The sequence below is a fragment of the Lissotriton vulgaris genome, chromosome 11, assembly GCF_964263255.1.
Source record: "Lissotriton vulgaris chromosome 11, aLisVul1.2, whole genome shotgun sequence".
NCBI lineage: Eukaryota > Metazoa > Chordata > Amphibia > Caudata > Salamandridae > Lissotriton > Lissotriton vulgaris.
The window spans coordinates 481718343-481727607 of record NC_141699.1 but is presented as its reverse complement, the minus strand read 5'-3'; the positions used below and the strand labels follow the sequence as shown (position 1 = coordinate 481727607).

The 9265-nt window shown below is 50.2% G+C and overlaps 1 non-coding gene across 1 annotated transcript; it reads left to right on the top strand.

Annotated features, from left to right (window-relative positions):
* Nucleotides 1-3884: 3884 nt before the first annotated feature.
* On the top strand, nucleotides 3885-3979 carry TRNAI-UAU (transfer RNA isoleucine (anticodon UAU)). The gene is made up of 2 exons: nucleotides 3885-3922; nucleotides 3944-3979. It is a non-coding gene; the product is annotated as a tRNA-Ile (tRNA).
* Nucleotides 3980-9265: the final 5286 nt, after the last annotated feature.

The following is a 9265-nucleotide window of genomic DNA, read 5'->3' as shown; positions in this document are numbered from 1 at the left end:
GGCTCTTTTCAAGACGCTACCATATGCCTTATCCCTAAAGAGGGTAGAGACCCTAAGTTCTGTAAAAATTATCGACCTATATCTCTAGTTAATGTTGACTATAAAATCTTTGCGAAACTATTAGCCCTTCGCCTTGACCCGCTCCTACCACATCTTATAGGGAAAGAACAATGCGGCTTTGTTAAAGGCCGCTTGACCTCGGATAATTCTAGACTCTTCCTTAATGTTTTAAGTAAAGCCCCCTCGCTATCGATTCCCCTTGCAGCCATTTCAGTAGATGCTGAGAAAGCCTTTGACCGAGTCGACTGGTCTTTTCTTCTGGCCTCCTTAAAATGGCACGGCTTTAACCCCAAATTCATATCTTATATTTCTTTGATATATTCTATGCCCAAAGCATCTGTTCTCGTTAACGGTCAACTCACTTCCCCATTTACACTCCAACGTGGTGTTCGCCAGGGCTGTCCTTTATCACCTCTTTTATTTATTTTAGCGCTTGAACCTTTCCTTACCTCCATACGCAATAATCCGTCCATTTCTGGCTTCCCGTACGGTGACCGTCATCTTAAATTGTCTGCATATGCTGACGATATTCTTTTATTTATTTCTGACCCACCTACCTCAGTCCCCGCATTACTAGACGAATTTCAGAAATTCTCCTTGGTCTCCGGTTACAAAATAAACTCGGACAAAACAGAGATTCTTCCTTTAACCAAATTTTGTCTCCCCCACTTTTTCACGGCCACTGGCTTTGCTTGGAATTCTACAAAAATTAAATATCTCGGTGTTCTTTTTTCTAGCTCTATATCCTCCTCCATTCAACTCAACATGAATGCAGTCATATCTAGGATAGACTAATTACTCACCTCTTGGAATCCACTATTTCTTTCCTGGTGGGGCCGTCTTGACTCCATCAGAATGATGATTGCCCCTATTTTAATTTACTTATTATCCATGCTCCCACTTCGTATTCCAAACTCTTATTTCCGTTGCATTGATTCTGCGTTGTCCAAATTTCTTTGGAAGCAGAAAAAAGCCCGCATATCGCTCTTCAACTTACGTAAATCTAAACTTAATGGTGGTACCAACTTTCCAGACTTTCGCCTCTATCATAAGTCCTTTTCCCTTCGACAGGCTTCCCGCTGGTTATCTCAGGAACCCTCCCCTTTTTCTCCCCTCTGGCTTTCTGTTGAACAGGAACTACTGCTTCCGTACTCTTTCCAAGAAGTAATTCGTTTTACCTCTAAAGCCCCATGCCTTAATCCCCTTTTATTCAAGCATACTTCTTCTCTTCTGCGCCCTTTAGTTTCACCTTCCTCAGTAACGCAGGAATCCTTCCTACTAATGCCTATATGGTACAATTCCCTTCTATTAATTAACAACCGACCTATTGCATGGCCCTCATGGAGAGCGAAAGGTATCATTTGGATACGTCATCTTTTTGATGGGTCCTCTCCTTGCTCATTTCCTGCATTTCGGTCTCAATTCCACTGCCCTCCATCTTTTGCAAAGAAATTCCCTATCCTTATGGAAACCATTCTAGATCGTTATTACTCTCTCCCCTCTGAAGAACTACCCACCTCATCTTCCTCCTTACTCACTGTCCTTTCTACAACTCCTAAAGCTTCCATCATTTACCGGTACTTTTCAGCCCCCAATCCAGATCGTCTCAAATCAAAATTAGAATTGTCCTGGGAGACAGACTTACATTCTTCATGGCCGACTTCTCTCTGGGACAAAATATGGGCTCGATCCTTGAAGACTTCCCGTACTGCCTCTCTCACTCAATCCCTATTTTTCTTTTACCACAGACTATACCTCTCTCCTCTTTCTATCTCTCGCTTTCAACCTGATGCTGTATCTAATTGTTGGACCTGTAATGCCCCTTCTGCGGATCTTTTCCACCTCTTCTTTTTCTGTCCTTCAACTCGTCTTTTCTGGTCTCAGCTATTCTCTCGCCTTTCTCGCATTTTCAACCTCTCTATTCAATTTTCTCCTTCTTTGGTATTTCTTGGTAGCCTTTCAGAAGATTTAGACCTCCCCCCACATTCTCGCGGTCTTTTTGACCTTATGCTGGCTCTGGCATTACAGCATATTGTCTCTAATTGGAAATCTCTGAACAAATTGTCTCTCAATTGTTGGTGGAATCTTGTATGTCACTCACACAGACTTGATGTAGCCTTTGCTTCCTCCTGTAAACCCTCCCGAAATGTTGAATTTTACTGGCTACCTCTTACTCTATACCTTGATCAATCCGCCAAAAAGAGTTACTCTCCACTATCTTCGGGTAATTTCAAGCCCCCCTGAGCACATGTACTCTTGCCTGCAGTCTTTCATGATATTTTTCAGTCTCAATATTATAATTATTTAGCTTTATATTGACCTTTTTCATACTTCTTTTTCATACATACAATTACTCATATGATGGTTTTTACTGTACTTTTTGATTACCATTTACTGTATTTCCTATTATTGCTTATCCATCTTCTACGATAAATACCATGTTTTTGTTTTCTTCTCTCCTCCCTTCCCCCCCCTCCTTCCCTCCCCATAACTTAAAATGCTTTGTTTTTCATTGTGATATTAGCTGCTTATATTTTCTTTGTCCCATCTTATGCCTTTTTTCTCATATTTGCTGATGTCACCTTATTGTAATACTAATTTTTCTCTAATAAAGCTTTCAAACTTAAAAAAAAAAAAAGAAAGCGAGCGTTAAATCTTTTGGAACAGTGAGAAGCCGAACATCTATCAAGCCAATCTTTCAAAGCTTCGCAATGTGCTGCCAGTTCTGCAACATTCAAAGGCACCCTCATTCAGACTGACTTGATGGATGCCCACTTTCAATTGATTTGTTCACTGTGCATCTGGTATTATAGACTTGTGATTACCTCTAAGTCCCTCGTCCTCGACCCAGTCATCACACAAGAGGTATTCCACACGACAGGAAACAAAACAGGAAATGCTTTTAAACTCCACCCACCCTCCTATCAGGTGCTATAACACACCTCAGCATCAGAAGTTTTGTTTCCTGTCGGTGGTTTACTTGATGGGAGACGCTGGGGTGAGTGCCGGGCGCTTACCTGCTTCGTTTGTCCTATGGATCCTCCTCTGCTGGGCTCTGGGGGGCTCCCATGGACCGTTGTGGGATTACTTAGAGTGGGGCTGCTGGGCTTCCCTTTCTCCTCCTGGGCTCAGGTGACCCATACTGCTGAGCTTTGTGGGTCTTCCTTTTTCGTTTCCTGCCCTGGTCTCTGTTCGCGCTGATGGCTGTGCTGTGGATCTTCCTCCTGCTGCTTGCTGCTTTCCTGCTGAATCCTCGACCGTGGACATGGTAGGGGTTTGGAGCTGTGAGCGCTGGGCTGTTCTGGGGCGCGCTCCTCCCCTTTGGATTCCCCGATGTCTCCATTGCCTCTTTGCCTTGAGGGGGCCCTGGTGACGGTTCCTGCGTGTGCCTCTGGGACTCGCTGTTATCCCTGTTGCACTGGGCCGGCCGGCTGTCTCGGCGGCGTCTTCCTGATTTTGCGCGCATGCGCTTTGCCCCCTGTTACACCCATCGGCCGTGTTCGGTGCCGGGTGCTGGTGTGGGCGGGCGTCCGGGTGGACTCCGGGCGCTCCGGTTCTTGGAGCGGAGTCGTGCCTGATCCGTGTTTGTACACGGTTGCGTGTCTCGGATATTGGGCGTTCTGAGGTTGGAACCTGAGCCTGAGCCTGCGAAATGTGACTCCTGGAGCTACCTGGGATTGCACCCGGGGCCTCTTCAGTGGGATTCCTGCGCTCTTCCGGGGTGTGGATGTGGACCTTCTGTTGCTGCTGCCGACTTTGGTGCTGGGTTTCACGGTTCGCGACTTGCCTGTCCCGCATCCGCATTGGCCCTTGCTGGTATGTGTGCTCCAGTGGCACAATCGGTTAGTGCGCGGTACTTATACAGCAGTACTTGCGCTGAGCCATGCCGTGGTTGTGAGTTTGAGCCTCACCTGGAGCTGCTGATTGGTTTTCATACACCATTGAAGTGGTCTTTGCTGCACTTCCTCTGCATTGTGAGTTCTAAGTTGCCCGGTGGTCGAGAGGGCTGTGGACAGGACACTGACCTTCTGCTTGCAACTTGGCGTCCAGGCATGGCGTCTGGTGGGAGTCTGCTTATGGTACGTGCTCAGAAATGTTGTTCTTTCATCACTTTATTATTGAAGGTGTATATTACACTGTTCTACGTCCCCTCTCCTACCCTCTACTATTTTACTGGGGTAGTTGCACGGATGTCTGGAGTTCGGCTTGGAGTGTTGGTCATGTGCTACCTCCGTCGTGTGGGGAGGTCTTCCTCTCCTGTGCCTGCATCTTCCCCTTTTTCTGGTGGGGCCTCCTCCCCTCTCCTGTGATGCCTGGAATTGTGCTGATGCCCGGTTTGGGCGCCTTCTTCTGGATCATCTGTTGCTTGCTGTTGGGATTTCTGCTTTCTTCGGATTTTCTTTATCCTCTTCTCTGCCAGTGCCTCTTTTGTGTCCATGGTTCTGTTGTGGGTGTGGATGGTGCCGGATCTTTCTCCATACCCTGGTTTGTGTCCTTGCTTTCTCCGTTATGGGATGTGGCTGACTCTTTGCCTGTCTTCGTTCCTGTGGACTCTGAGGTGGCCAGTCTTGTGGTTCGTCCTTCCATGGCTGCTGGTCACGTTCTGATGGACGGTGTGTGCGTGTGGGTGGATTCTGCCCTGAAGATGTCTTCTGCCGCTCCTCATCTGGCTGTTCGTTCTGGCTTTTCTGAGGAGTGCATTGTCCCGTCTTTGCTGACCGATTTGGAGTCCCTGTTTTCGTCCACGCAGGAGGGTGCCAGTTGTCCGGTGTTGCTGGAGTCTATGGCCCGCCTGGAGGAGAATGTATGTCGGACGTCGCCTTTGCTTCTGTGAGGGCTTCTGCTGTGTCCTGTGGTTCCTCTGTTGCTGCCCGCAGTATCCTAATTTATGCGGGATTGGAGGACGGACGCGGCCCAGCGTTCCGTGGCTTTGCGGCTGCCTTTCGCTGGTGCCTGTCTGTTTGGTGACTCGCTGGAAGAGTAGCTACTCTGGGTCTTCCAGGAGCGCAAGCATTCTTTATCTTTTTGTGACCTTCCGACCGGGTGGGGGGTCCTTCCTTTCGGGTGCCTGGACTTTCCGCCAACCTTCCAAGTTTCAGCAGTCCTCCTTTGGATTCGTCATTGCTCTGATCTTCTTTCCTCCGGACATTTTTGAAGATGTCCCGGAGGGGTGCCAGGTCTGGTCCGCAGCATTCCTGACTGGGCCACCCTTGGGGTCGTTTTCGCTGGTGTTCCTCCTCTAGTTGGTGGGAGACTTCGCAGGTTCCTTCCTGCTTGGCGCCTGACGACCTCAGACAGATGGGTGCTGGATGTCTTGTCGAGGAGCTACCGGATCGAATTCTTGTCCCCCCCTCCCCTCTCCGGGGTGGTGGTGACCCCTTCTCCTCGGGATGCTTCCCGCCGTCTGGCCTTGTTGGACGGGGTTCGTTCTTTGGTCGGCAACCTGGCGGTTGTCCCGGTTCCCCTGGCGGAGCAGGGGTTTGGCGTTTATTCATTCTTCTTCGTGGTGCCTAAACTCACGGGGGTTTCCGAGTGGTCATCAACCTTCGGGGTCTGTACTTGTTCGTACGGAAGATCCCCTTCAAGATGGAGACCCTCCGGAAGGTTCTTCCGTTGATCCAGTCGGGTTGGGTGTTCTCCGCGTCGACCTCCAAGATGCGTATCTGCACGTCCCAGTGGCTGTGACGGATCGGCGTTTCCTGCGATTCTGCCTGGAGGGTCGACACTGGCTGTTCTGCGTCCTCCCTTTTTGGTCTTCGGTCCGCCCCCCGGGTGTTCACCAAGGAGGCTGCTCCCTTGGTGGCTCATCTCCATCTCCTGGGGGTGTCCGTGTTTCCGTACCTGGACGATTGGCTGCTGCAGGCTCCGTCTCCGGAGGTCATGTCCCGCCAAATTTCCTTGACCATGCGTACGCTCGAGGATCATGGCTTCCTTGTCAATCTACCGAGGAGTCACCTGGACCCTGGTACTCGGAGGACCTTCCTTGGGGTGGTGTTCGGCAAGGTCTTTCTCCCGGAGTCCCGGATTCTGCGTCTTCAGTCTTTGCTGAGGAAGTTGCTTCCAGGGTTTCGGCTCCTCTCCTGCAGTGGCTGGTGGTTCAGGGCCACATGTCTGCCACTTTGTTCATGGTGCCCTGGGCCAGGGTTCATCTTCGGCATCTGTTGTGGCATATTCAGCGTTGGGTGCGCTTTCCTGTCCAGGACTTCTCGATTCCTGTGCCTATGTCTCCAGAGTTGGTGTCTGCTCTCCAGTGGTGGCTGGATTCTTCGAATCTGTCGCGGGGCATGTGGTTCCTTCCTCCGCCCCCCTTGGTGTTGACGACGGATGCCAGCGCTTCCGGATGGGGTGCGACTCTAGGCCCATGGGCGGTGCAGGCGCGTTGGCTTCTTTTGGAGTCGCAACGTTCTTCGAATTAGAGGGAGCTGTCTGCGGTGGAGAGGGTTCTTCGCCTTTTCAAGGATCGTCTTCTGGGGTGCAACGTGTTGGTGAGGTCGGACAACACTGTGACCGTGGCCTACTTCAACCACCAGGGCAGTACCCGCTGCCTTTCCCTGAACTTGGTGGCGTGTGTAATTGCGAGTTGGGCCGAGTGCCATCTGGTGGCCCTCTCTGCTCAGCACATTCGGGGTGTGGACGATGTGGTGGCAGACTCTCTGAGCCGGAGGTTTCCCTCGTCCCTGTCCCTGTGTCTGGCTCCCGGGACCTTTCGGGTACTTTGCCTGAGATTCGGGACTCTGGCTCTGGACTTGTTTGCCTCGGGGTCCAATGCCCTGGTGCCCCTGTTCTGCTCCAGGTCTCCAGAGGTGGGCGCAGGGGGGGTGGATGTCATGTATCTCCTTTGGCCTTCCTGGCTTCTCTATGCCTTTCCTCCCTTTCGTTTGGTTCCTGCGTTTCTGCTGAGGGTTCGGTGAGAGGGGGCTCAGGCGGTGGCAGTGCTGCCTTAATGGCCGAGGAGGTCCTGGTTTCCTCTGCTGCTGGGCCTGGCTGTGGGGCCTCCTTGGCTTCTGCCCCGTCACCCCTCTCCTCTGAGATCTCCATCTCCCTTTCTGGTTCCCCTCTCCTTGGCAGTTTGGGGGTTGAAGCTGTGTCTCTTGGGACCCGTGGTCTGCCCGACCACTTGTTTTGGGAGCTGCGGGCTTCTCGTAGGTTGTCTGCCTTGTCTTTCTATTCGGAACGATGGTCTTATTTTTCGAGGTGGTGTTCCTCCTCTGGTTTCCTTGCTGGGCCTTTAGGCTGCTATCTGTGCCTTCCGGGTCCCGGATTCCTTTCTTCCTTCTGATGGCTTGCTGGGTTTCTCGCCTTTTTCGGAGTTTCTCTCTTCTTCTTCTGTTTGATGCCCCCTTGGGGTCTCTCCTTGGTGTTGGGGGTTTTGCAGTCTTCCCCTTTTGTACCTTTGGAGTCTGTGGCCCTTGACATTCTGTCGTGCCTGGTGGATTTCTGTTCTTTCTTTTGGCCTCGAACGTGCCTTGTCCTTTCTGTGGCTTGTTCTGGGGTGTTTCGCTCTTCTGACTCTCTCTCCGTGTCCTTTGGCTTGGCTGGTTTGGCTACGGCTGCTTCATGGCTCTCTTTGGGTCGCTGGTTTCTGGCGGTCTTTGCTCTTGCCTATCTTGGTGCGGGTTTGCCCTGTCCGGCGGGTGTCCTGGCGCGTTCCGCTCGGGCGTGTCTGCCTCCTGGGCTGCTTCCCTGGGTGTGTCTCTTGGTGGATTTGTCGGGCTGGGTCCTGGGCCTCCGAGTCCGCGTTCGTGCGGCACTGATGGTGGGGTTGTGCCTTGTATGACCGGACCAGTTTTTGGTCGTGGGGTGTTGCTGGCTGTGGGGGGTTTTTCCCCTCCGCTGTGATTCTGTTGTTTCTTGCAACTTTGTCTTGCTGCACTCCTTTGTGTCTGGTCTGTGTTTTGTTGTGTGTGGGTTGCCAAAGGCCTGTTTGGGCGTTGCTTTGGTATGCCTCTTGTGTGATGACTGGGTCGAGGACGAGGGACGTAGAGGTAATGCTATGATTACGTATGGTAATCCCCATTACTCTTAGTTCTACTCGTCCTCGACCCAGTCATACAACCCGCCCGCCCTCCCTTTCCAGGCCTTTGGTGCTTGGTACATCAGGATTTGCTTCTGGTGGTGAAGTGTGTTATAGCACCTGACAGGAGGGTGGGTGGAGTCTAAAAGCGTTTCCTGTTTTGTTTCCTGTTGTGTGGAATACCTCTTGTGTGATGACTGGGTCGAGGACGAGTAGGACTAAGAGTAATGGGGATTACCGTACGTAATCATAGCAATAGTGTCACTTTCACTCTGTGGTGGAAATTCGATGTACTGTTAATCCCATGCAGTGTATTATCACTGGAGCCTCTTGTTTTCACTGGTAACCAATGGACCACCGATAATCTCTTCTCACTCAAGGCTCTTCAATGTAAGTCCAGCAGGTTGAGATCCATTCCAGATTTTCAGGCTAACAGCATAATATAAATGTAACTACAATTGATCTAAATTAAAATTATTTATGCAGTCAGAGGATGTCCTGAAAACATGACTCAAATACAGACCTCCTGGACTTCTGTTTGACACTTGAGCGCTACAAGTGCAAAACCACGTATTTAAAAAAAATGTGTATCTTATCTTTCTATCCCAAAGTGCAAAGTCTGTTCAAAAAGGTAGACCGCCAGGCAAAGTTAAACCTATAACAAGACTCTCCCAACAAAGGTCGTAAGAACGCTATTCTACTCTGCAATTGCCACACTGCAAGGGAACTATACTCCACACAGACCTTTAAGTCATGTCAGTGGAAGAAAAAGATTGCAGTATGTTTAGTTCCGCAAGGTGGCAGTACAGACCGGCTTTGCTTTAGTTTGTCTCCCTGAATAAAGCAGTGACTTTAATAGGAATAATATTATTATAGGCGTCAGATACATTTAAAAATTTGTGGCGGTGTCAAATGAGGTTTGACTTTAACAATTTTTCTTTGATGGCGAAGGTGGGTAAAAATATAGGAAATGCTTTCACAGTCTGTACATGTCAGCAGCGTCGAACATCACCATCGAAGAGTGACCTCTGATAAGATGCCTCGCAAAAACTAAAGGCATGGGACAGAACTAACCCAAGGACTGGTCATTCTGCTACTCAGGCATTTTCCCGATGGTTTGAAGTCTGGAGGTAAGCTTTCAGAGCTAACCATTAAAGCCCCCATGGCCACATTCGTGCTGCGGCCCCGTCT